General features: G+C 48.0%; 1 protein-coding gene across 4 annotated transcripts in view; it reads left to right on the top strand.

The window, feature by feature from the left end:
• Positions 1 to 4,760: 4,760 nt before the first annotated feature.
• The window catches only part of LOC140455139 (uncharacterized), a 49,526-nt gene continuing 29,010 nt past the window's right edge, over positions 4,761 to 25,276 (top strand). The window contains exon 1 of one of the 4 annotated variants that reach the window (XM_072549809.1): positions 4,761 to 4,780. The gene's annotated coding sequence lies outside the window, so the exon portion shown is untranslated. Of the gene's footprint in view, positions 4,781 to 19,976; positions 20,003 to 20,283; positions 20,658 to 25,276 lie in introns of those variants that run through there. The other 3 variants (XM_072549810.1, XM_072549808.1, XM_072549811.1) reach the window with 3 other exon arrangements.

The following is a 25,276-nucleotide window of genomic DNA, read 5'->3' as shown; positions in this document are numbered from 1 at the left end:
GTCCATTCAGTATTCTACCAACAGTAGGGTAGAAACTGTTTCAAAACCGGCTGGTGCATGTGTTCCAGGCTTCTGTACCTTCTCCCCAATAGAGGTAGAGGGTTGTAGAAAAACATTGCCAGGGTGGGATGGATCTTTAAGAACGCTGGCAGCCTTTCCTTGACAATGGGCCTGGTAGACGGATTCTATCGATGGGAGGTTGGCCTTTGTGATTGTCTGGGCCAAGTTCATCACTCTCTGTAACCGTCTCCTATCTTGAATGGTACAGTTGCCATACCAGGTAGTGATACATGACACCTCTGTGATGGTGAATGGTGGTATTGCGTGAAATGGGGGCCAAAGATCACTCAAACCGAGGAAGGAGAGCTTTTATTTTATTCCATTACAGCAGTCATGATTTGGAGATGCCGGTGTTGGACTGGGGTGTACAAGGTTAAAAATCACACAACACCAGGTTATAGTCCAACAGGTTTAATTGGAAGCACACTAGCTTTCGGAGCGACGCGACGCTCCTTCATCAGGTGATAGTGGAGGACACGATTGTAAGACACAGAATTTATAGCAAAGGTTTGCAGTGTGATGTAGCTGAAATTATACATTGGAAAATACCTTGCTTGTTTGTTAAATCTCTCATCTGTTAGAATGACCATGTTAGTTTCACTTTCATATGTTATTCACAAAAATGTTTTTTTAAAAAAGTTACATTCTCAAGTGAACTCAAGTAACAATTGGTGCCAGCTCAGAGAATGTATTGGGTGTTAGCACCCCTGTGTGCTGCTGGCTGTGCCATAATGTTTAGACTTATTCTAATCTAAAAAATGAATTAACAGAGTCTTACATGGATTCATGCAGTTTTTGAGCAAAGTACAATGTAATTCTGCAAGTACAAATTCACCTCACAAACTTATATATGTATGTGTGCGTGTGCGTGTGTGTGGGTGGGGTGGGGTGGTGGTGGGGTTGCAAGTGTCAGTGAGACAGACACATCCACACCCACATATACATATATAAATTTGTGGGGTGAATTTGTACTTGCAAAGTTATATTGTACTTTGCTCAATATGCATGAATCCATGTAAGATTCTATTTATTCATTTTTTAGATTAGAATCAGTCTAAACATTGTAGCACAGACAGCAGCACATAGAACTGCTAATACCCAGTACATTCTCTGGGCTGACATCAATTGTTACTTGAGTTCACTTGAGTTTGTAACTTTTTTTAAAAAAGAGTTTTGTGATTTACATATATAAGAAGTGAAACTAACACGGTCATTCTAACAGATGAGAGACTTAACAAACAATCAAGGTATAATTTCAGCTACATCACTCTGTATCCAACCTCGGGTGACTGTCTGTGTGGAGTTTGCACATTCTCCCCGTGTCTGCGTGGGTTTCCTCCGGATGCTCCGGTTTCCTCCCACAATCCAAAGATGTGCAGGTTAGGGTGAATTGGCCGTGCTAAATTGCCCATAGTGTTAGGTGCATTAGTCAGAGTGAAAAGGGGTTTGGGTGGGTTACTCTTCAGAGGGTTGGTGTGGACTTGTTGGGCCAAAGGGCCTGTTTTCACACTGTAGGGAATCTAATCTAAACTTTTGCTATAAATTCTGTGTCTTACAATTGTGTGTACTCCATAACCACCTGATGAAGGAGCAGTGCTTCTAGTGCTTCCAATTAAACCTGTTGGACTATAATCTGGTGTTGTGTGATTTTAACTCCAATACATTGTAAGTGTCACCGGGCAAGGTCAGTATTTATAACTATCCCTTGGGCTGAGTAAGTCACCTGGCCCATTTGGCAGTTGAGAGTCAGCCACATTGCAGTGGGCCTGGAGTCACATGTAGGCCAGAGCAAGTAAAGATGGCAGATTTCCCCAAGGGTGTTGGTGAGTGCTATTCAACAATTGACACCATTACTGAAGTTATTTCTCAATTCCAGGTTTTTCTCTTAAACTAATTTTAAATTCCATCAACTGACACATGAGGATTTGAACCCAGGTTAGCATGAGACCTGGGACCACAAACATTGCCATCATTTCACCACCTCTCTAAGTTCCAGTGAATGCTCACTGCCTCCCTGTCCTTGGTGGGCACTGATCTTTAGTTCTTAGCTCTTGATGGAAGTAGATGCTTGGGCCATTGGTGGCTTGGACTCACCGTAGCCACAAACCCCAGCCTCTGGCTTTCCCATTGGACTGCAGTAATCCTTACTGCTGGTCTCACTCCTACCCACTGCTCCCTCACCGTGTTCTCACTGCCTCTGTACAGCTCATATCCCCACTGCTGGTCTCACCCCCACCCACTGTTCCCACACTCTTCTTTGTGCTGTGCAACAAATCACTTGGGCAACACACAGGAAACGAAGCCCCCTTATTCCCCAAGTCAAGACAAATGTGAAAATATGATTCACACGTCAAATTTAACTAGCTGCCATATTGTTGTGAAAAAGTCCTGCTCACCTGACTTTTCAGCAGCGCAAACAACTGTTTATTTTAATCAAACCCAATTTTACCCAATCGCATGATGAATTGCTAATTTGTAACTGTATAACATAATCTCAGTCCCTTTCTTCAAATACTCATACAAACAGATATACGAAGCCACAGGGCAAGGTATTATGGCTGGGGAAAGGAAAATAAGTCAGGGCTGCATTGTTTTAGCACCAATTCATCAGAGAATTGTCTCAGCTCCTTTTGATTCTCCAATCACCACACAAGATTCTCATCTCACATTGACTTTACAACTGAAAGAGGTTTCCCTCCTTTGCCTTTCAACAAATTAATTGAATTATAGAAATGTGCTGAGCAAGAACATCCACCAGTCAAATTCCTGTTGTTGTTCCACCCAGCAGAGAGAGAGAGATCAAAGTGTTTCCCCATTGCAGACCAGAAGTGTCTCCCCCATGGTCCATCTGCAGCCCCTCACCCAGGAACCAATCAAATTCTTGTTACTGTGCTGAGCCCTTCTGAGCCTACAATTATTCAATTGATAAACGATTTTCTCACACCCATAAACGCACCCTCTCACATACTTGTATCCCTTTACACTCACACATACACACACTGTCTCACAGACACTCATACCCCACCCCACCCCCCACCCCCACGTGCACACATATGCACACACAAGTTCATGGAGTGAATTTATACTTGCAGAATTACACTTTACTTTGCTCAAAAATTGCATGAATCCATGTAAGATTCTGTAAAACCCTTTTTTTTAGAAATAGAATCAGGCTGACCATTGGGGCACAGACAGCCTCACACAGGGCACCTCACACCTTCAAAGTATTATCTGGGCCGACATAGGACCTACTGTTAAAGTTCACTTGAGAATGTAACTTTTAAAAAGTTCTGGGGTTTACGTATGAAAGATTTGAAACCAACATGGTCATTCTAAAAGATGAGAGACTTAACAAACAAACAAGGTCTTTTTCAAAATATAATTTCAGTTACATCACACTGTAAACTTTTGCTATAAATTCTTACAATCTTATACTCCACAACCACCCGATGAAAGAACAGTGCTCTGAAAGCTAGTGCTTCCAAATAAACCTGTTGGACTATAACCTGGTCATAGAGTCATAGAGATGTACAGCATGGAAACAGACCCTTCGGTCCAACCGATCCATGCCGACCAGATGTCCCAATCCAATCTAGTCCCACCTGCCAACACCCGGCCCATATCCCTCCAAACCCTTCCTATTCATATACCCATCCAAATTCCTCTTAAATGTTGCAATTGTACCAGCCTCCACCACTTCCTCTGGCAGCTCATGCCATACACATACCACTCTCTGCGTGAAAAAGTTGCCCCTTAGGTCTCTTTTATATCTTTCCCCTCTCACCCTAAACCTATGCCCTCTAGTTCTGAACTTCCCCATCCCAAGGAAGGGACTTTGTCTATTTACCCTATCCATGCCTCTCATGATTGTATAAACATCTATAAGGTGTTGTGTGATTTTTAACTCGATTGAGAAAAACCATCCAAGGAATGCAACAACTTCTGCTACTCCTGTTTAAAGCAATATCTTTTTGACTTTTTTTTTAGTCCACTGTGCAAAATAAAAGTGGTGGAGCCTCTCTTATCCCCAGTGCTGGTCTCACTCTTTCTCACTACCTCCCTGCTGTGTTCTCACTGACCCTCTGTATCTCTTGTCCCCATTTCTGGTGTTCCCTGGCTGTAGTGTTGTGATGCTGCACTGCATCACAGATGACAAACCCTCCAACCCTGGCAACATCCTTGTAACTTTTTTTCTGAACCCTTTGAAGTTTCACAACATCTTTCCGATAGGAAGGAGACCAGAATTGCACGCAATATTCCAACAGTGGCCTAACCAATGTCCTGTACAGCCGCAACATGACCTGCTTTTTTTTTAAAAAAAAATCTGAGCTGTGGATGCTGCAAATCAGAGACAAAAACAGAAGTTGCTGGAAAAGCTCCGCAGATCTGGCAGCCTCTGTGGAGAGAAATCGGAGTTAACGCTTTGGGTCCGGCGACCTTTCCTCAGAACCTCACGAGAACCCAAAGCGTTAACTCCGATTTCTCTCCACAGAGGCTGCCAGACCTGCTGAACTTTTCCAACAACTTCTGGGTTTTTTTTGGGTGTGCGCGTTCACTGCTGGCCTGATGTCGTAGAAACCGCGTGTAACTTTCACAAAGTACTATACTGTCATATTTGGGAGGCGTAATTCGAATTATTACTCACCGGAAAGGCTTTAAAAGCTGCTCTGAACGTGACCAGCTCACCCTGCAAGGCTATGTGTGAACGTTCAGGACTCGGGTAAGTTTTAAACTTTCATGGAACCAATCGTCCTAATATACTTTTGGGTGGTTCGGTGTCCAAAACAAAAACCCCTGAACTTTGCTGAAGTTCCTGTGGGATTATTTTTTTGTGGGATGTAGCTGTCGTACTTTGATTCAGTGGTGAGCACGGCTGTCTCTCGGCGCTCGGGACCCAGGTTCGAGTCTCAGCCTCGGGTGAGAGTCTGTGTGGTAAAAACAGTGACGGCAGATGCTGGAAACCAGATTCTGGATTAGGGGTGCTGGAAGAGCACAGCAGTTCAGGCAGCATCCGAGGAGCTTCGAATGTGGAGTTTGCACCTTCTCCCAGTGTCTGCGTGGGTTTCCTCCCACAGTCCAAAAAAAAACTGGCCATGTTAAATGAAGAGGCTGGGGTGTCTTAGTCAGTGGTAAAAATAGGGTAGGGGTGTGGGCCTGGGTCTGTTTCCACTCACTGTCGGGATTCTGAGTGTCACTGCTTTTTAGTTACGTGTGTGGCTATGTTTACAAGTTAGGATAATAACCGGCACCTTTCTTTTTATATAAGTGTTTGTTTTTATTTTAATGCTAACAAAGACGCATCGAAGTGGTTAAGTAACCTAGTTGATGTGGAGCTTGAGTGAGTAATTGCTTGATATCTGTCAGTAAGCCAAGTTAAAAACCACACAACACCAGGTTATAGTCCAACAGGTTTAATTGGAAGCACACTAGCTTTCGGAGCGACGCTCCTTCATCAGATGTTAGTGGAGGGCTCGATCCTAACACAGAATTTATAGCAAAAATGTGCAGTGTGATGTAACTGAAATTATACTTTGAAGAATTGATTGTCTTTCATCTGTGAGAATAGCGGATTTCCTTCCGAATCATGTAAGCAGTCATTTAGCGAGAAGGTGGTTAACCATGCTTGTCATTTGCTCAATCGTTTGTTACTCAAGCCGCCCACAGCAGAAGGGTTCTTACGATACACTGGCAATGTCCCTTGCTCTGTGCCAGGAGGCTCTTGGTTCAAGTTTCCACTTGCCCCAGAGATGTAGCAGAGCATAAAGGATATTAAAAGAACGGGACACTTAAACAGCTCTGCTACTTACCATGAGTGTTCATTGTGAAATTGAATGTTGAAATGTAACACTAAAACTTACCCCCCCCCCCCCACCTTGTGGAATCAGACTCGCACCGAGGTTTGCAGCTGACTGCCCCATTTTCACGACATGCTGCTGTTGCCGACTGGTAGCTGCCTCTCTCAGCAGTTGTGAACCTGAGGTCTGCCTGACAGGATCAAAGTGTTTCCCTCACCCATCGGGGACATCCCGTCAGGCTGTGTGCTCTTTCCACTGCCCTCGATTTGCCCTTCTCCACGAGGCACAAGTGGGGACTGCAGATGCTGGAGATATATGTGGTGCTTGGGGGGGGGGGGGGGGGGGGGGGGGAAGCACAGCAAGGGTCAGGCAGCATCCGAGCAGCAGGAGAGTCGGGCAAAGTCAAGAGTTCCTGAAAGGTAGTTTCTCCTGTTCCTCGGATGCTGCCTGGCCTTGCTGTGCTTTTCCAGCACCACTCTCATCTTGCCTCTTCTCGAAGACGTTTCTATAGAGCATTTAAGCTCGGTTTGGCTGGTCACATTTTGAGAAGTTACCAAGGAAAGAAAATAATTGTCACTCTTTCTCATGCCTCAAATTAAAGATTATTTCCTTTCATCGCTGACACTGCAATGAGCTCCCGAGCCAGTGGTTTCTGGTTAAGGACCCTGTCTTTACCAATCCTTGCATATCCTGTCAATTTCACTTCCACCCCCAGTGAGGAATCTGACCCTGACTGGCACCCTTCCCGGGATGGTATTCACATCTGCCAGCTATTCGTCCTGAATTCTGTCCACAATGTTTGTTTTAAAATTCAATCGTGGACGTTTCCATGTCTCCGGAATCGCTGCTTTGTGTTCCTCTGCAAGTTGTGTATTTTTATAATCAGGACATTGGTCAATGATTGCATCTTTCACCTCTCGACCACGTTGTAGCGGTTCACTACAATCGAAATATCTCGACATTAGTCAATTAGTTCTCAGTGAGCTGCTTTGCGATCGCAAAATATTGAGTTTCTGTTCAGAAAACCTTGTTTTTTAATCGGATGACTCAGGCAGCAGGGATGAAATGTCAGTAACTTCTGTACCGATTTCTTCACCTCTTGCAACTGATGCAATGCAACTTTTCAAGCTAAATTGTTTCTTGGAGACAATGGCCTCTCCTTGCAAATCCTGGTCTTTGCTAATTAATTCTCAATATGCTCCAGGACTCTCCTGAAAGAATTTGGTCAGGACTAATTGTTGTAATTTATATAAATGGTTTGGATGTAAGCATAAGAGGTACAGTCAGTAAGTTTGCAGATGACACCAAAGTTGGAGGTGTAGTGAACAGCGAATAAGGTTACCTCAGATTACAACAGGATCTGGACCAGATGGGCCAATGGGCTGAGAAGCGGCAGATGGCATTTAATTCAGATAAATGCGAGATGCTGCATTTTGGGAAAGCAAATCTTAGCAGGACTTATACACTTAATGGTAAGGTCCTAGGGAGTGTTGCTGAACAAAGAGACCTTGGCGTGCAGGTTCATAGCTCCTTGAAAGTGGAGTTGCAGGTAGATAGGATAGTGAAGAAGGCGTTTGGTATGCTTTCCTTTATTGGTCAGAGTATTGAGTACAGGAGTTGGGAGGTCATGTTGCAGCTGTACAGGATATTGGTTAGGCCACTGTTGGAATATTGCATACAATTCTGGTCTCCTTCCTATCAGAAAGATGTTGTGAAACTTGAAAGGTTTCAGAAGAGATTTACAAGGATGTTGCCAGGGTTGGAGGATTTGAGCTATAAGGAGAGGCTGAACAGGCTGGGGCTGTTTTCCATGGAGCATGAGAGGCTGAGAGGTGACCTTATAGAAGTTTACAAAATTATGAGGGGCATGGATAGGGTAAATAGACAAAGTCTTTTCCCTGGGGTGGGGAGTCCAGAACTAGAGGGCATAGGTTTAGGGTGAGAGGGGAAAGATATAAAAGAGACCTAAGGGACAACTTTTTCACCCAGAGGGTGGTACGTGTATGGAATGAGCTGCCAGAGGAAGTGATGGAGGCTGGTACAATTGCAACATTTAAGAGGCATTTGGATGGGTATATGAATAGGAAGGGTTTGGAGGGATATGGGCCGGGTGCTGGCAGGTGGGACTAGATTGGGTTGGGATATCTGGTCGGCATGGACGGGTTGGACTGAAGGATCTGTTTCCGTGCTGTACATCTGTATGACTCTATAATTCAAACAACAGCTTATTTAATGTAGTCTAGAGTGACACAGAACCGGACGGCTTCTTAAGAGGGTACTTTGTAATCGGGCCTTGAGTTCTGAAATTTTACATTCAAAAGTATTGAGAAAGGATCTGTAATCAAAACATTTACAGCAAATTATCTAGAAAGCCCCGAGCTTCATTGAGAGGTTGAATAGAATAGAATTGAATTTATTGTCACGTATACCGAGGCACAGTGAAAAGCTTTGTCTTGTGAGCAATACAGGCAGGTCACAGAGTTAAGTAGCATCGGTAAATAAATAATAGGTAAACAGTGGCAAAAACAAAAACACAGGTCCAGGCAGAGTTTGTGAATGCATTCAGTATTCTAACAACAATCACCCTCACATTTTCTGTGACATTTGTTGCAAAGTCTCTTCCAAGGATACCTACCTTGAAGAAGTTCTCCTCTCACTCCAAGGATCACAGTGAGTCTTTCTCTCACTGCACCCCACAGGTATGGCGGTACACTTTGACTCCCCCTCCCACTCCGCTAAGGACATGCAGGTCCTGGGCATCCTCCATTGCCAAGCCCAAACCACCCAGTGCCTGGAGGAAAAATGCTCCACCTTCTGCCTTGGGACCCTGGAACCCCATGGGATCAATGTGGATTTCACCAGTTTCCTCATTTCTTCTCCCCCCACCTTATTCCAGTCCTAAGCCTCCAACTCGGCACCGCCCTCCTGACCTGTCTACTACCTTTCCCACTCCACCCTCCTCTCCAACCTATCACTTTCACCCCCACCTTCCTCTACCTATTTCATTCTCAGCTATCTTCCCTCCCAGCCCCACCCCCTCCCATTTGTCTCTCAGCCCCCTTGGGCCACCCCCTCATTCCTGATGAAGGGCTTATGCCCAAAGCGTCGACTCTCCTTCTCCTCGGATGCTGCCTGGCCTGCTGTGTTTTTCCAGCACCATACACTCAACCCTGCTTCCCCACCTTGTCATCTTTGGACAAAGGATTTAGAGATTGTATAAATGGTCTTTTACAGGTGTTTTAATTACCTTCACAATCGGTACTTCCTTCCTGGTATTGTCAAAGCCTTGATCTACATAATGAGCCACACAGTGTTATTGCAACAAGTAATGGAGTTGTTGGACAAGAGCATTCCTTTGAAATAGCACAGCAGAAGCTCCATCTGTAGACAACATCTCCTATTTCCACACATTCACATTATTCCACATTCAAAAATCTTTGTCATCACCTGTGTAGCTGCTCATACATTTAAAACAATGTCTTGTGCACCATCTACGCTGCATCTGAATGTAATGCAAATTCTAAGCCTCTTGCTCGCAGCAATACCCATTCTTTCACCATTATTAAGTGTCAGATAGAAAGGTAGGCAAATGCCCAATGCAAGTTCTGCATTCTCAAGTGTATTCACTATATTACCAGGACCTGCACATGCTGCATGTAGTCATGTCAGTTTCGCACAGTATTAGTGGAGATAATCACTTGTATTGCAAGTAGAGTATTGTAGGTTTCTTCTAGGTTTGAATACTAGTGAGTTTCGACAAGATTTGTAGCTCAGTTTGAGGTTCTGGATGTAGGTTTGCTCGTTGAGCTGGAAGGTACATTTTCAAATATTTCGTCACGATACTAGGTAACATCATCAGTGAGCCTACAGATGAAGCACTGCTGATAGTTCCTGCTTTCTATTTATATGTTTGGGTTTCCTTGGGTCGGTGATGTCATTTCCTGCAGTGATGTCATTTCCAGTTCTTTTTCTCAAGGGATGGTAAATGGGGTCCAAGTCAATGTAGTTGTTGATAGAGTTCTGGTTGGAATACCATGCTTCTGGGAATTCTCGTGCGTGCCTCTGAGTATTGCCTTTTCATATGTGGTAGTTTATATAAAATACTCCATGAATTAAACCACAGTGGGTATGGATTTGTTCCGAAGAATATATGCAGCAGATTCTTGGCTTCATTGAGAAATGCCTGTTCATACAGTCCATTCCTCTTTTAATTGCCTGCCAGTAGAGAGATTTCTGGAGCATCTAATTGAACACAAATTCTGCTGATTATGTCAACATATGAATTAGAAGCAGAGGTACTCAGGTCAGCTCTACTATTTAAGATGATTGCTGATCTAACTGATTTGATTCATTATTGTTGCACAGTGAAAAGTTTTGTTTTGCATGTTGTACAGGCAGATCATACCATAAGTTTGAAAAATGAAATAACAATGTTTCCACTTGTGGGGCGACAAAATTGGAAGTCATAAATCGAATATAATCAACAAATCTTGTCAGAGTTCAGGGGACAATTCATTACCCAATAGTGTCAATACAGTTAAGACATCTAAAGGAGAATAGGAGATTGGGATTGGATAAGGTAAAGACCTTATGTAACTTAAGGGTTGGAGTCCAGAGTGAATTTTATTAGTGATTCTGCAATCACTGAGACAGACACGCTGGTCTCCACCTTCATTAGAACCAGGCAGCTATTCAATCAGATACTCACTTTGACTGCTTCTGATTTGGATGCTGCTGAGCAGTTTCACTGTTCCAAGCTCGTGGGCTTTCAAGGATGTGCACTCTTCTGGATACCAACTTATGTGTTCTGACTCAATTCAGGGCTAGTAGGACTCGCTTGCTGTCTCAAGTCCACATAGTGGCAGCAACTATAATGACTTGCCAGCCCTGATCCTGAAGATGTTAATCACTTGGCTTTGCTTTGGGCTGATCTAGAGTCCCTCTGTTCGGGATATGTCCTGAGTGAGACTGTGCAACTGTCTTTGCTTAAGTGGTGTCACCCAACCTCAGTCTTCCATTGGATATACCCTGCAACTCATCTATGCTCCACTCGCTGCATTTTCTACTGATAAAGCCAGTCGTGGGCCTGTTTGAAATCCAGTTGGGATTCAGCTAGTCTGTGCTTTTGCATAGTCACATCACAAATCCGTCATGTTCTTTCAACATCTCATTCAGGCTTAATACAAAATCACATGTCTGCCAATCATGTTAACCTCATCGAAAATACTGCCACAGATTTCTCATGGTCTTGGAAAGCTGATTAGAACCGATAGTGTCTCTGAATTAGAGGAGGCTTGGGGTCACAACATTCCTTAAAAATAGGTCAGCTGTCAAAAGGTTTGCGTCTGGTGCCTCAGGCAATGTTAAGCTCCGAATAACCGAAAAAGCTGTGGATCCACAAGTTGTCAGGAGAATTGTTTGTTGCTTTTCATCTGCCCCAGTGTAATTTGCCCAGGAAAACATGGTGCAATCTTTCCACATACTGGGCCTAGTCTTCGATGGCAGGACAAAACAAATCAAGGTTCCCAATTAATGACACTGCCAGAAATACTTGTCCCAAAATAAAGATGTCTGAGCAAATTTCTTCAGATCTGTATTTTCTTTTCACTCATTGTTACTGAAATAACTGCACAGGGGCCGGTATCCCATCACCCTTTGTTTACAGAACCTCTGCCACTCTTGTTTATATCTGTCAGCCAGGGCTCCCACATGGGACCAGGTTAACAGCCCCAATCAGGGAACTCCTATTCTATGGGGTCCAGTTGGCTGACCTCATTACAGGACAGGGGGGGAGGTGGTCGCATCATTTTGGTGTGAGGGCTTCTGGGAAACAAATCAACATAAAAATACAGGTGGGAACAAAGATGTCAGGTGGAGTCATCTTTCTTTCAATATAATTGTGATATTAGGTGTGGAAGTGGCCGTTCTACTCATAAAGGAGTTGGGATACATTGCTGCCACCCCTCCCCCTCCCAACTAAATCCTTCTGAACTTGTTTCATAAGCATGCTCCAGAAGATACAGGACAAAGGGGCAGCAGGTTCTTATCCCCACTGGGCTCTCCCTGGAGTTGAGATTCCTGTAGTTAAAAGACAGGGGAGGTGGCCTTCACTTTGTGCAAACCTGCAGCATCAGCCAGCCAGCTCTGCTTAGCCCCATAGTTTGGGTTCACTGCATTTTGTTGGGGGAGCTGCTCCCCACAGTTCTCAAACTATGCCCAGGACACCCCTAATCCCTTCCGTCTGGAAAGCTGTGCCAGCCCGGGGCATAATATTACGCTTCTCTCGTCGAGTCTAAAGGCGGGTCTGAGCAGTGTTTAAACCCCCTCCCTCCCCACACACCTGGGGCAAACTGCAGTGTCTGCTCCCTCAGTGACCACCAGGATTGGAGACACACTGGAATTCACTAATAAACAGGGGGACAGCGCAGGAGGATTGGGTGAGCACGTGAACTGTTTGCGGACTGATCCTTTGGGTGAGTTCGAATTTGATGAAGCCCATTTTGTGAAGTTAGGGACCCTCCACAGGCTCAAGTTGTTGCTGTTGACACTCACTGGAGAATCACTGACATGATAGCATGGGGAACCAGTACTTCATCTGGAAAAACATATATTTCAATCTTTAAACAGAACAAGTGTTTCTCGAGAATGACATTTGTTCACTCTGGTCTTTTAATCACTACAGAATATTGTTTATTGAAATGTTTGAGCGATCGATGAATAATGATATAATTCTTTATCAGTTCTCTGCTGACTGCACAATGAAATAACACATTCAATGATTCAGAGATAAAAATAAAATCAGGTTTAGAACATCAAAGTGGAAGTATCATTTCATGAAGGCCTTTTCGAAAGCTTCTATCACTCTTTTAATGTTAGATCTCCGTTTTTGATTGACATGATTTGGTATTGGACTGGGGTGTACAAAGTTAAAAATCACACAACACCAGGTTATAGTCCAACAGGTTTAATTGGAAGCATTGGCTTTTGGAGCGATGCTCCTTCATCAGGTGTTTGTGGAGAATAAGATTGTAAGACACAGAATTTATAGCAAAACTTTACAGTGTGATGTAACTGAAATTATATATTGAAAAAGACCCAGATTGTTTGTTAAGTCTCTCATCTTTTAGAATGACTGTGTTGTTTTCAGTTCTTTCATATGTAAATCGTAAGACCTTTTTTTAAAAAAGTTACAATGAAATCACATTGCATCACCTGCCATGATTCCAAATCCCCAAGTTACTCGTGAGTTCCTGCAGTGTTTTCTGTGGACAGTGGAATCATTGAGTGCTGGCGATGGGTGAGAACACGTTGAATTCATTTTGTAATTCTGTACAAACCACACTGAAATTTCTGTTGGTAAAGAAAACCTTTGAAGCAGTTTAATTTACTTTGGGAATGATAACTGGGAAATCCCCGAGATAACCCCAGCAAACTCAGCCGCACCTTTAGAGAACCTTGGTGATTTTTCTTTTGTTTGAACAATATATGGGGAACAAACAGACCCAAGGCACTTCATACTTATACCACATACTTACACACACTTGAGGCACCAGGAGGGTCCGATAACTCAACGGACCCCCATTTACCTTCAGCAGCAAGACCTCAGACTGTGGTCTTTCCCCACTGCCCTTTGGCAGCAGCTGCCCCAGGCTCTAGTGTGTCCCTCAGCATGTAGTCCTGGACCTTGGGATGTGCCAGTCTGCAACACTCGGTCGGGGTCAACTCCTTGCTCTAGAAGACCAACACGTTTTGGGCAGACCAAAGAGTGACTTTCACTGAGTTGATGGTCCTCCAGGTGCAGCCGTACTTTGTCTCAGTGTGTGTCCCAGGTAGAGCACAGACTCATGGAGCTGCTCAGGATGACACAAACCACTAACATCTCTCCGCCCCCACCCCCTCTCCGGCCTATCACCTTAACCTCCTTCCACCTATCGCATTCCCAACGCCCCTCCCCCAAGTCCCTCCTCCCTACCCTTTATCTTAGCCTGCTTAGCACACCTTCCTCATTCCTGAAGAAGGGCTTATGCCCGAAATGTCAATTCTCCTGCTCCTTGGATGCCGCCTGACCTGCTTCACTTTTCCAGCAACATATCTTTAAGCTGCATCTCCCTCCAGACTTCCTTTTTACAAAGGAACCTTCCAGAGGGAGATGTGTGACACTCTGTATCCCCATGCCGCCACTTTGAGGGCAGCGTGCGGTGGTGCAGACCGACCGGGCATACATGAAGGATCTGACGGACAGTGCCCTTGTCACCACCAGTCGAGTGATGTCTTGGTGCTTGTTTGGAAAGTTCTGGCGATGGGACATTCTGCTGAATGACTTTGACAGTCTGCTCAAGGAACCAAGTGACAGCATCCACACTCTCATTATCCCTCAGGGTCTCAGGGATACTACGTGCTGACCACTCCCTGATGGACCGGTGGGTAAAGGTGATTTTCTTTGCAAATTTCTCCACAAGGGACAGGAGATACAGAACAGTCCAACTACTCGGAGAGTTCTGCAGCAGCGAGGGCAGTCCCATCCTTCCCAACCCCGGGACAGATCGAATCTCAGTACGTACTGATACTTGGTGTTTATGTATCAAGGATTTACACACAGCTTGATGCAGCCACACATAGAGGTGGCCATCAGGGTGGGGGTAGCATTCTGTACGTGCTCCCCCCCCACCCCAACTTTATCCAGAGCCTTGTACATTGTGTCTCTGTGGATAGGGTTCAGGTGAGGTGTGACTGAGACAGCGCAGTTTAGGGGAATGGGCCAGGCATGTCCCAGGTACAACAATAGAAGTACCTCAGACCTGATGACCAGGATTTTACCCATAATGCAGAGGGAGTGGTGCTCCCAACAGACCAGTTTCTTCCTCACATTGGTATTATGCATGCCCCAGCCCCTCTGAACTGTATTCTCAACACCTTCAGGCAATCTGTCCAGATGGTAAAGGATATAAAGGATTTGGTTGGCCCAGTACCCAAAGAACAAGGCCTCGCTCTTGCCTCGGTTTACCTTGGCTCCTGAGGCCAGTTCGAACTGGCCATAGATGCTCAGAAGTCCGTGCACTGACAGCCAATCCGAGCAGAAAATGACAACATCATCCATGTACAGGGAGGCTTTGACCTGCCTGGAATAGTCTCCCCTCTCAGGCTCACATCCTTCCTGATGGACTCAGCAAAGGACTCTATACCACACACACAGACACACACACACACACCAGGAGAGAGTGGGCAGCCCAGCCTGACTCCGGATCTGATCGGGAAGCTTTCATTGATTGAGACGGCACTAACGATCTTGGTGGAGAGCAGTCAGATCCAATTGCAGATTCCCTCGCCAGTGTCCATTTAGGAGAGCATGTAGGTGTGCGAGATCCTGCCAAAGATCTTCTCCTGGTACAGGCTGATGAGGCAGGTGTCCCCCTGTCCTGCACGTAGGCTCTCAGATCATCCTACCCAGTACAGCACAGACTCAAAGAGTGTGATGCTGGAAAAGCACAGCCAGTCAGGCAGCATCCCAGGAGCAGGAGAATCAACATTTCAAGCAAGAGCCCTTCGTCAGGAATGAGGCTTGTGGGCCAAGGAGGCTGAATGATAAATGGTAGGGGGGGGGAAGGCAGCTGGGAATGCAATAGGCAGATGAAGGTGGGGGAGAAGATGATAGGTCAGAGGAGGGTGGAGTAGATAGGTGGGAAGGAAGATGGACAGGTGGGACTGTTCAAGAGGGCGGGTGCTGAGTAGGAAGGTTGGGACTGGGATAACGTCGGGGGAGGGGAAATGGGGGAACTGGTGAAATCCACATTCATCCCGTTTGGAGGGTCCCAAGGCAGAAGATGAGGCACTCTTCCTCCAGGCATCAGGTGGTTGGGGTTTGGAGATGGAGGAAGCCCAGGACCTTCATGTCCTTGGCAGAGTGGAAGGGGGAAGCACAGGATTGGTTGGGGTGAATCACCAATCCCAGAGCAGACCTGACCTGGTTAGCAATGACCTTTAGATAGGATTGTGTAATCTGCTTTCAGGAAAGAAATAGCCGTGCATTCAGCACCAATTTTCAGTGTGCCCAGGATACCACAAACCCCACCCCCTCCCAACCTCTCCAACCCCCTCCCCCCCCTCCCTCTAGAAACTTGTGCCAGTCTAGAGCAGCTGTCACTTCTCTTCCACTTCAGTCTCAAGGTGGATCTGAGCAATGTTAAATCCCTGTCCACACACATTGGGGGCAAACTCCAGGAGAGACACTGGAAATAAATAAGAACAAGCAGGGAGACACTGCAGGTTCTGGGAGACAGAAACAGGAGGATCAGACAAGTTTAGGAACTAATTGGTGCACTTAATTGTGTCCATTTCATTTCTGGAGCAGTGTAAATCTTTTTGAGGAGGTGCCCAGTGACATCTCATTGTGCTAAATGAGCCACAGGCATTCAGGGATGTTGTGAAACTTGAAAAGATTCGCAAGGATGTTGCCAGGGTTGGAGGATTGGAGCTACAGGGAGAGGCTGAAACAGGCTGGGGCTGTTTTCCCTGGAGCGTCAGAGGCTGAGGGGTGACCTCATAGAGGTTTATAAAATCATGAGGGGCATGGATAGGGTAAATAGACAAGGTGTTTTCCCTGGGGTAGGGGGATCCAGAACTAGAGGGCATAGGTTTAAGGTGAGTGGGGAAAGATATAAAAGGGATCTAAGGGTCAACTTTTTCACGCAGAGGGTAGTGTATGCATGGAATGAGCTGCCAGAGGCTGGTACAATTGCAGCATTTAAAAGGCATCTGGATGGGTCTATCAATAGGAAGGGTTTGGAGGGACATGGGCCAAGTGCTGGCAAATTGGTCTAGATTAGGTTGGGATAATTGGTCAGCATGGACGAGTTGGACTGAAGGGTGTGTTTCTGTGCTCTCCATCTCTAAGACTCTATTGTTGGAAAGCTGCTGGGCACGTTCTTGAAAGCACAGGAAGGAGTGGGTGTGACTCCTTTTCACATCTTGAAATGTTACAGTCCACCTGTACATTCAAGTTTCTAAGACTGGCTGTGGTTAATTTGTTTGTGTGGGTGCTTTTTAAGAGGTTTATCGATGAAGGAATGGAATAAGTAATTTACAAGAAAATCAGTTCTGATTTCAACTTTACAGTGAAACACCAACCACAGAATCAAATTCACTATCAATTGTGAAGCTTAAATTGAAACTTTCACAAACGCTGTTTCTTGTATGACTTTCAATTCCAGTTGTGTTTGTGGTTCTCCTCTGAACCAGCAATTCTAGCAAATACGGGAGCATTATTTCAGACCATAAGATATGGGAACAAAAGTAGTCCTAATGAAGGGCTCATGCCCAAAACATCAACTCTCCTGCACCTCTGATGCTGCCTGAGCTGCTGTGCTTTTGACCCATGTGGGAAGGGACACTGCAATAGTGGAAGAAGGAGGCCATCTGGGACTTCCTGGGGTGCAATTTGTCATCCTGGGAACAGATGCAGCAGAGGCAGAGGAATTGGGAATAACGGATGGCGTTTTTACAGGCGGTAGGATGAAAGGAGGCATAGTTTGGGTCGCTGTGGGAGTCGGTGGGTTTGTAGTATATGTCTGTGGTTAGTTGGATGGTGATGGAGAGGTCCCAGAAGGGGAGGAAGGTTTCCGAGGTGGTCCACGTGAACTTGAGGTTGAAATAAAAGGTACTGGCCTCCTTCTTCCACGACCGTAACTTCCCTTCCCACGTGATTGACGGTGCCCTCCAGTGCATTTCCTCCACTTCACGCCCTTGAACGCCACCCCTCCCAATGCAGTAAGGAAAGAATCCCCTGGTCCTCACCTTCCACCTCACCAACCTTCGCATATAGCGCATCATCCTCCGCCACCTCTAAACGGACCCTACCATCAGAGATATAGTTCCCTCCCCACCCCATCAGTGTTCCAAAAAGACCATTCCCTCTGCAACTCCCTCGTCAGGTCCACACCCACTCCCAGCACCTATTTCCTGTCACTGCAGGAAGTGCAAAACCTGCACCCACACCATGCCCCTCACCTCCAACCAAGGCCCCAAGGGATCCTGTCACATCTCTCAGAAATTCACCTATACATTGGTTAGGCCAGTTTTGGAATATTGCGTGCAATCCTGGTCTCCTTCCTGTTGGAAAGATGTTGTGAAAGCTGAAAGGGTTCAAAAAAGATTTGCAAGGGTTTGAGCAAGAGGCTAGGGCTGTTTTCCCTGGAGCGTTGGAGGTTGAGGGGTGACCTTATAGAGGTTTATAAAATCATGAGGGTCATTTTAAGGATAGAAGTCTTTTCCCTGGGGTGGGGGAGTCCAGAACTAGACAGCATTGATTTAGGGTGAGAGGGGAAAGATATAAAAGAGACCTAAGGGACAACTATTTCACACAGAGGGTGGTACATGTACGGAATGAGCTGCCAGAGGATGTGGTGGAGGCTGGTACAATTGCAACATTTTATCTGGATGGGGATATGAATGGGAATATGGGCCAGGTGTTGGCGGGTGGGACTAGATTAGTCTGGGATATCTGGTAGGCATGGACGGGTTGGACTGAAGGGTCTGTTTCTGTGCTGTACATCTCTATGACTCTATGACTCTGTGACCTCTACCAATGTCATCTATTGCATCCGTTGCACCCAGTGTGCTCTCCTCTACATCGGGGAGACAGGACACCTTCTTGCGGATTATTTCAGAGAACATCTCTGGGACACCCACACCCACCAACCCCAACCCCCATGGCTGAACACTTCAACTCCCCCCTCCCACTTCATCAAGGACATGCAGGTCCTGGGCCTCCTCCACCGCCAAACCCTTACCACCCGACACCTGGAGGAAGAATGCCTCATATTCCACCTCAGGACCCTGTGACCACACAGGATCAATGTGGATTTTCACCAGCTTCCTCATTTCCCCTCCCCCCCACTTTATGCCAGTCCCAAGCCTCCAACTTGGCACCACCCTCCAGACCTGTCCATCACCCCTCCCTCTGACCTATCACCATCTCCCTCACCTTCATCCACCTATCACAAAACTAGCTACCTTCCCCCAAATCCCACCCTCCTCCCATTTATCTCTCAGCCTGGACCCACAGGCCTCATTCCAGACAGAGGGCTGATTATCCTACTCCTTGGATGCTGCAGTTTTCCAGCGCCACACTCTAGTCGGGGATGTTATGACACGCGTCTGGAGCAAGTTGCCCTTGAACCCGGCTCTCCACAAAATGCCCTTAACTCAAAACCAGCTGGGAGAAAGTGAGGACTGCAGATGCTGGAGATCAGAGCTGAAAAATGTGGTGCTGGAAAAGCGCATCAGGTCAGGCAGCATCCAAGGAGCAGGAGAATCGACGTTTCGGGCATAAGCCCTTCTTCAGGAATGAGGAGGGTCTGCCAAGCGGGCTAAGATAAAAGGTAGGGAGGAGGGCCTTGGGGGAGGGGTGTTGTGAATGCGATAGGTGGAAAGAGGTTAAGGTGAGGGTGATAAGCCAGAGAGGGGAGGGGGGCGGAGAGGTCAGGAAGAAGATTGCAGGTCAAGAAGGCGGTGCTGAGTTGGAGGGTTGGGACTGAGATGGGGTGGGGGAAGGGGAAATGAGGAAGCTGGAGAAATCTACATTCATCCCTTGTGATTGGAGGGTTCCAAGGCAGAAGATGAGATGCTCTTCCTCCAGCCATTGTGTTGCCATGGTCTGGCAATGGAGGAGGCCAACGACCTGCAAGTCCTTGGCGGAGTGGGAGGGGGAGTTGAAGTGTTGAGCCATGGGGCGGTTGGGTTGGTTGGTCCGGGTGTCCCAGAGGTGTTCCCTGAAACATTCCGCAAGTAGGCGGCCTGTCTCCCCAATATAGAGGAGGCCACATCGGGTGCAGCGGATGGAGTAAGTGATGCGTGTGGAGGTGCAGGTGAATTTGTGATGGATATGGAAGGATCCCTTGGGGCCTTGGAGGAAGGTGAGGTGGGGGGGGGGGGTGGGAAGTTTGGGCGCAAGTTTTGCATTTCTTGCGGTTGCAGGGGAAGGTTCTGGGAGTGGAGGCTGGGCTGGGGGGGGGGGGGGGTGTGGACCTGATGAGGGAATCGCAGAGGCAGTGGTCTTTCCGGAACGCTGATAGGGGAGGGAAATAGAGCTGGGCAGAAAACGGGACTGAAAAGGCCAGGAGTTTCTCTCGTTCGTCAGCGCTGAGGGAACGGTAAAGCTGAAGCTAAATGTGGTTACTTTTTAATTTAGGAAAGAGAAAACACCTGTTGTTTTGCGATTTCTGAAAACTTTTATATAAAGTTGCTTGAACCAGTCTCCTGTGTAGTTTCATCTCTCTCGGTTTCTTGGGGCGAGGTGATACGGGTAGAGGGTTGTACGGGGTTCCTGTCACAAATCTCTCTCTCTCTCTCTCACACATACAGCAGGAGGCTGGAAGGACACGGCAACCAATGGGTTAACGTTACAGCTAACCCTTCTGTATAGACTTTTAGCTTCCGATCTGAGCGAGCCTCCCCTCCCCTCAGCGACAGCGGGCTTTTTGTGAATTACAAAGCAAAAAGACATTGTAAGTCGAGGGAGGGATTCCCCCATAACTGCAGAGGGGCTCGGGGAGAGGCGGCTGGGTAAACGGGCGGGTTACCGCACCTTCAAGTGAGCGGAGAGTTTTTGAGAAGCCGAGGTCCTGCCGTTCTGGGCTGTGAAGGCTGAGACACTGGAGATGTTCAACTGAAAAGTGGAGTGAGATGGGTAACGGCCAGGATTCACTAACAGCGTCTGTGACACGAGAATCTGGGTCGAGCAGCGAGTGACAACCGTTTCCTGGGCAATTTTGGGATTCTTCACGTTACCGGGAGGCGAACTGATCAGTAAGGCAACTAGTTACTTGGGGAAAGGGAAAAACAAAATGATTTCACGAAGGAAAACAGATTTGGGGGGGGGGGGGGTGGAAGGAGCGATCTCGTTTGCTGAAAAGCACAGAAAGGTCATTACTGACATGGAATTCCAACAAGTGTCTCACCAAGAGTCTCAAAAGTCCGGCGAACACAGATTTGTGGGTCGGAGCTAAGATGAAATCGGGTTCACGGAGAGAGGGCGACGTGTTAGATTAAAGGGTGACCATCCTTTCACAAAAGGAAATAGACGCGCCCGCAACAAGAAATTGCTGGGGAAACGCAGCAAGTCCGGCAGCTTCCCGAGGGAAGAAAGCACAGCCCACCTTTCCAGTCGGGTGACTTATCAGGACAGGGTAAAAAAAACAATGACTGCAGATTCTGGATGAGTGGGGCTGGAAGAGCACAGCAGTTAGAAACCAGAGAGGCTAAACTGGGGGAGGTGGAGACACCGCCCAGAGAGAGCTATGTGAAGGGCTAGGTAAGAGATGTGGGTGTATGGGCAGGCCGACAGGGAGGAAAAATATAGACCGTTTAAGAGCTGATGGCTCAGTGCTGCCTCACAGCACCAGGGTCCCAGGTTAGAGTTCAGCCTCCTGGGAGCAGATGCGGCGGTGACAAAGGAATTGGGAATATGGGATGGCGTTTTTACAGGGGGAAAGGTGGGAGGAGGTGTAGTCTAGGTAGCTGTGGGAGTCGGTCGGTTTATAGTAAATGTCCATGTTGATTTGGTCACCCGAGATAGAAATGGAGAGGTCTAGGAAGGGGAGGGAGGAGTCTGAGAGGGTCCAGGTGAATTTGAGGTTGGGGTGGAAGGTGTTGGTAAAGTGCATGAACTGCTCAACCTCCTCTTGGGAGCACGAGGCAGTGCCAATACAGTCATCGATGTAGCGGAGGAAAAGGTGGGGTGTGGTGCCAGTGTAGCTGTGGAAGATGGACTGTTCTACATATCCGACGAAGAGGCAGGCATAGCTGGGGCCCATGCGGGTGCCCATGGCTACTCCTTTGGTTTGGAGGAAGTGGGAGGATTGGAAAGAGAAGTTGTTCAGGGTGAGGACCAGTTCAGTCAGTCGAAGGAGGGTGTCAGTGGAAGGGTACTGGTTGGTACGGCAGGAAAGGAAGAAGTGGAGGGCTTTGAGTCCTTCATGATGGGGGATGGAAGTGTGTCGGGACTGGATGTCCGTGGTGAAGGTAAGGCGTTGGGGACCGGGGAAGCGAAAATCATGGAGGAGGTGGAGGGTGTGGGTGGTGTCCCGACCGTAAGTGGGGAGTTTAGATTAGATTAGATTACTTACAGTGTGGAAACAGGCCCTTCGGCCCAACAAGTCCACACCGCCCCGCCGAAGCGCAACCCACCCATACCCCTACATCTACCCCTTACCTAACACTACGGGCAATTTAGCATGGCCAATTCACCTGACCTGCACATCTTTGGACTGTGGGAGGAAACCGGAGCACCCGGAGGAAACCCACACAGACACGGGGAGAATGTGCAAACTCCACCCAGTCAGTCGCCTGAGGCAGGAATTGAACCCAGGTCTCTGGCGCTGTGAGGCAGCAGTGCTAACCACTGTGCCACCGTGCCGCCCTCCAAGTCCGTTCTTGGACTAAGGGGGACAGGACCGTGTCAAGGTATGCAGAGATGAGTTCGGTGGGGCAGGAGCAGGCTGAGACAATGGGTCGGCCGGGGCAGTCAGGTTTGTGGATTTTGGGCAGGAGGTAGAAACGGATGGTGTGGGGTTGTGGGACTATGTGGTTGGAGGCGGTGGATGGGAGATCCCCTGAGGTGATGAGGTTATGGATGGTCTGGGAGATGATGGTTTGGTGGTGGGAGGTGGGGTCATGGTCAAGGGGGCAGTAGGAGGAGGTGTCCGTGAGCTGGCGTTTAGCCTCAGCCGTGTAACGGTCGGTGCGCCAAACTACTACCGTGCCTCCCTTGTCTGCTGGTTTGATAGTGAGGTTGGGGTTGGAACGGAGGGAGTGGAGGGCTGCACGTTCCAAGGTTGAGAGGTTGGAGTGGGTGAGAGGGGTGGAGAGGTTGAGGCGGTTAATGTCGTGGCGGCAGTTGGCTATGAAGAGATCGAGGGCGGATAAGAGGCCAGCATGGGGTGGATGGGGTGTGTTGGAGGCGGGAGAAGGGATCGTCAGAGGGTCATCCTCCCACCCTGCCCCCTGTAAAAATGCCATCCCATATTCCCAATTCCTTCGTCTCTGCCGCATCTGCTCCCAGGAGGACCAGTTCCAAAACCATACAACCCAGATGGCCGCCTTCTTCAAAGACCGCAATTTCCCCCCAGACATGGTCGCCGATGCCCTCCACACGCATCTCCTCCACTTTCCCGTTCCTCCGCCCTTGAGTCCCGCCCCTCCAACCACCACCAGGATAGAACCCCACTGGTCCTCACCTACCACCCCCACCAACCTCCATATACAAGCGTATCATCTGCCGCCATTTCCGCCACCTCCAAACGGATCCCTCCCCTCCCCTATCAGCGTTCCGGAAAGACCACTCTCTCCGTGACTCCCTCGTCAGTTCCACCACCCCCCACCAACCCAACCTCCACTTCCGGCACCTTCCCCTGCAACTGCAAGAAATGCAAAACTTGCGCCCACACCTCTTCCCCCCCCCCCCCCCCCCCCCCCCCCCCACCTTCCTCCAAGGCCCCAAGGGATACTTCCATATCCACCACAAATTCACCTGCACCTCCACACACATCATTTATTGCATCCACTGCACCCGATGTGGCCTCCTCTATACTGGGGAGACACCCGGACCAACCAACCCAACCACCCCGTGGCCAACACTTCAACTCCCCCTCCCACTCCACCAAGGACATGTAGGTCCTTGGACTCCTCCATTGCCAGACCATAGCAACGTAACGGTTGGAGGCAGAGTGCCTCATCTTCCGCCTGGGAACCCTCCAACCACAAGGGATGAACTCAGATTTCTCCAGTTTCCCTCATTTCCCCTCCCCCCACCTTGTCTCAGTCAAATCCCTCAAACTCAGCACTGCCTTCGTAACCTGCAATCTTCTTCCTGACCTCTCCGCCCCCTCCCCACTCTGGCCTATCACCCTCACCTTGACCTCCCTCCACCTATCGCATTCCCAACGCCCCTCCCCCAAGTCCCTCCTCCCTACCTTTTATCTTAGCCTGCTGGACACACTTTCCTCATTCCTGAAGAAGGGCTCATGCCCGAAACGTCGATTGTCCTGCTCCTTGGATGCTGCCTGACCTGCCTGCGCTTTTCCAGCAACACATTTTCAGCTCTGATCTCCAGCATCTGCAGTCCTCACTTTCTCCTCGAGCGAGTGTGGGAGATGGGTTTAAAACCAAGCATAGAGAGACGGAATCAGAGTCTAGATTAGTGTGCTGCTGGAAAAGCACAGCAGGTCAGGCAGCATCCGAGGAGCAGGATGTTTTGGGCGAGAGCCCTCCAGGCTGAGCACTGAGTCCTGGAGGCTGCAGGTTCCCCCGAGTGGAAGATAAGATGTTGTTTCAGCTTGCTTTTACCCTGGCTGGAGCACTGCAGCAGGCCTGACGTGGGAATGTTTGTGTTCTACCAAGCGGTCAGCTAGCCTGCATTTCACTTCCCCCCCAATGCAAAGGAGACCCATATTGTGAGCGGTCAATACAAATAGACTGGAAGGTATGTCTGGGATGGTCAAGTGTGGTGCTGGAAAAGCACAGCAGGTCAGGCAGCATCCGAGGAGCAGGAAAACCGACGTTTCGGGCATCAGGAGTGAGGCCTTGCATTGCATTGACTTTGTGCACTTTGACCCTTCAGGCAGAGCTTAAAGACCCTCTGTGCCCCTGTCCTGCCTACCTTTCAGTGTGGACAGAAAGCTGAATGGCCAAGTCTCAGTCTGTGGAGAGTAGTCCTCAGTCAGGGGCTCCCAGTGCAGTAAGTCCAATGGTAGGGTCAACTTTCCATCCATGGCCTGGATGGGGGTGGTCAGGGGGAAACTGCATCACTACAGTCTGGGTTGTAGGCCATGACCAGTCCTGCTGGTCCAGCGCAACCAGATTGGGAAGTCGTAATGAGTCGGGTCAAGGGTCACTCAGGGCTGTCTGTCCAAGTCGGCCAGACGCGTGGGTCATGAGGGTCAGCTCAGTGAAAAGTCCGGGGTCACCGCTGTGGTGGGGGAAGCCACCCTTTGGACACAATCTGCTGAAAGGTAGATGGAACAGTAACGAAGAACAATGGAAACCCAACCTGTCAATGAGGGAGACAATAATACCTGGGATTACCACCAGGGGGAGGGGGGAGGGAGTAGTGCAACATGATGGTCGGCATGACTCAGCTTTAGGGCCGTGACTCAGGGGGTGATGTTGGACGATGAAAGCACAGTTCAGAGGTGTGTTGAAGCTCAGTATTGCTGAGCTTGATTGGGAGCACAGGAGGAAAGGAATGTGGAGCTGGGGGATGATCTTTTAAGAACAGCAGGCTGAGCCTGTGATGCTATGTGCTCGGTAAGTTGTCAGACAGCTGTGACCCGGTTTCCATTTCCAAAGTGCTTGTCTCTTGATCATCTCTGAAGTGGATGGATTAATATTATTTTATGACTGAGGCCTACTTATGAGCATAATGGACC

This window comes from Chiloscyllium punctatum, chromosome 30 (genome assembly GCF_047496795.1).
Source record: "Chiloscyllium punctatum isolate Juve2018m chromosome 30, sChiPun1.3, whole genome shotgun sequence".
NCBI classification, from domain to species: Eukaryota; Metazoa; Chordata; class Chondrichthyes; order Orectolobiformes; family Hemiscylliidae; genus Chiloscyllium; species Chiloscyllium punctatum.
Note: the sequence above shows the minus strand (reverse complement) of the source record. Positions and strands in the feature narration are given on the sequence as shown.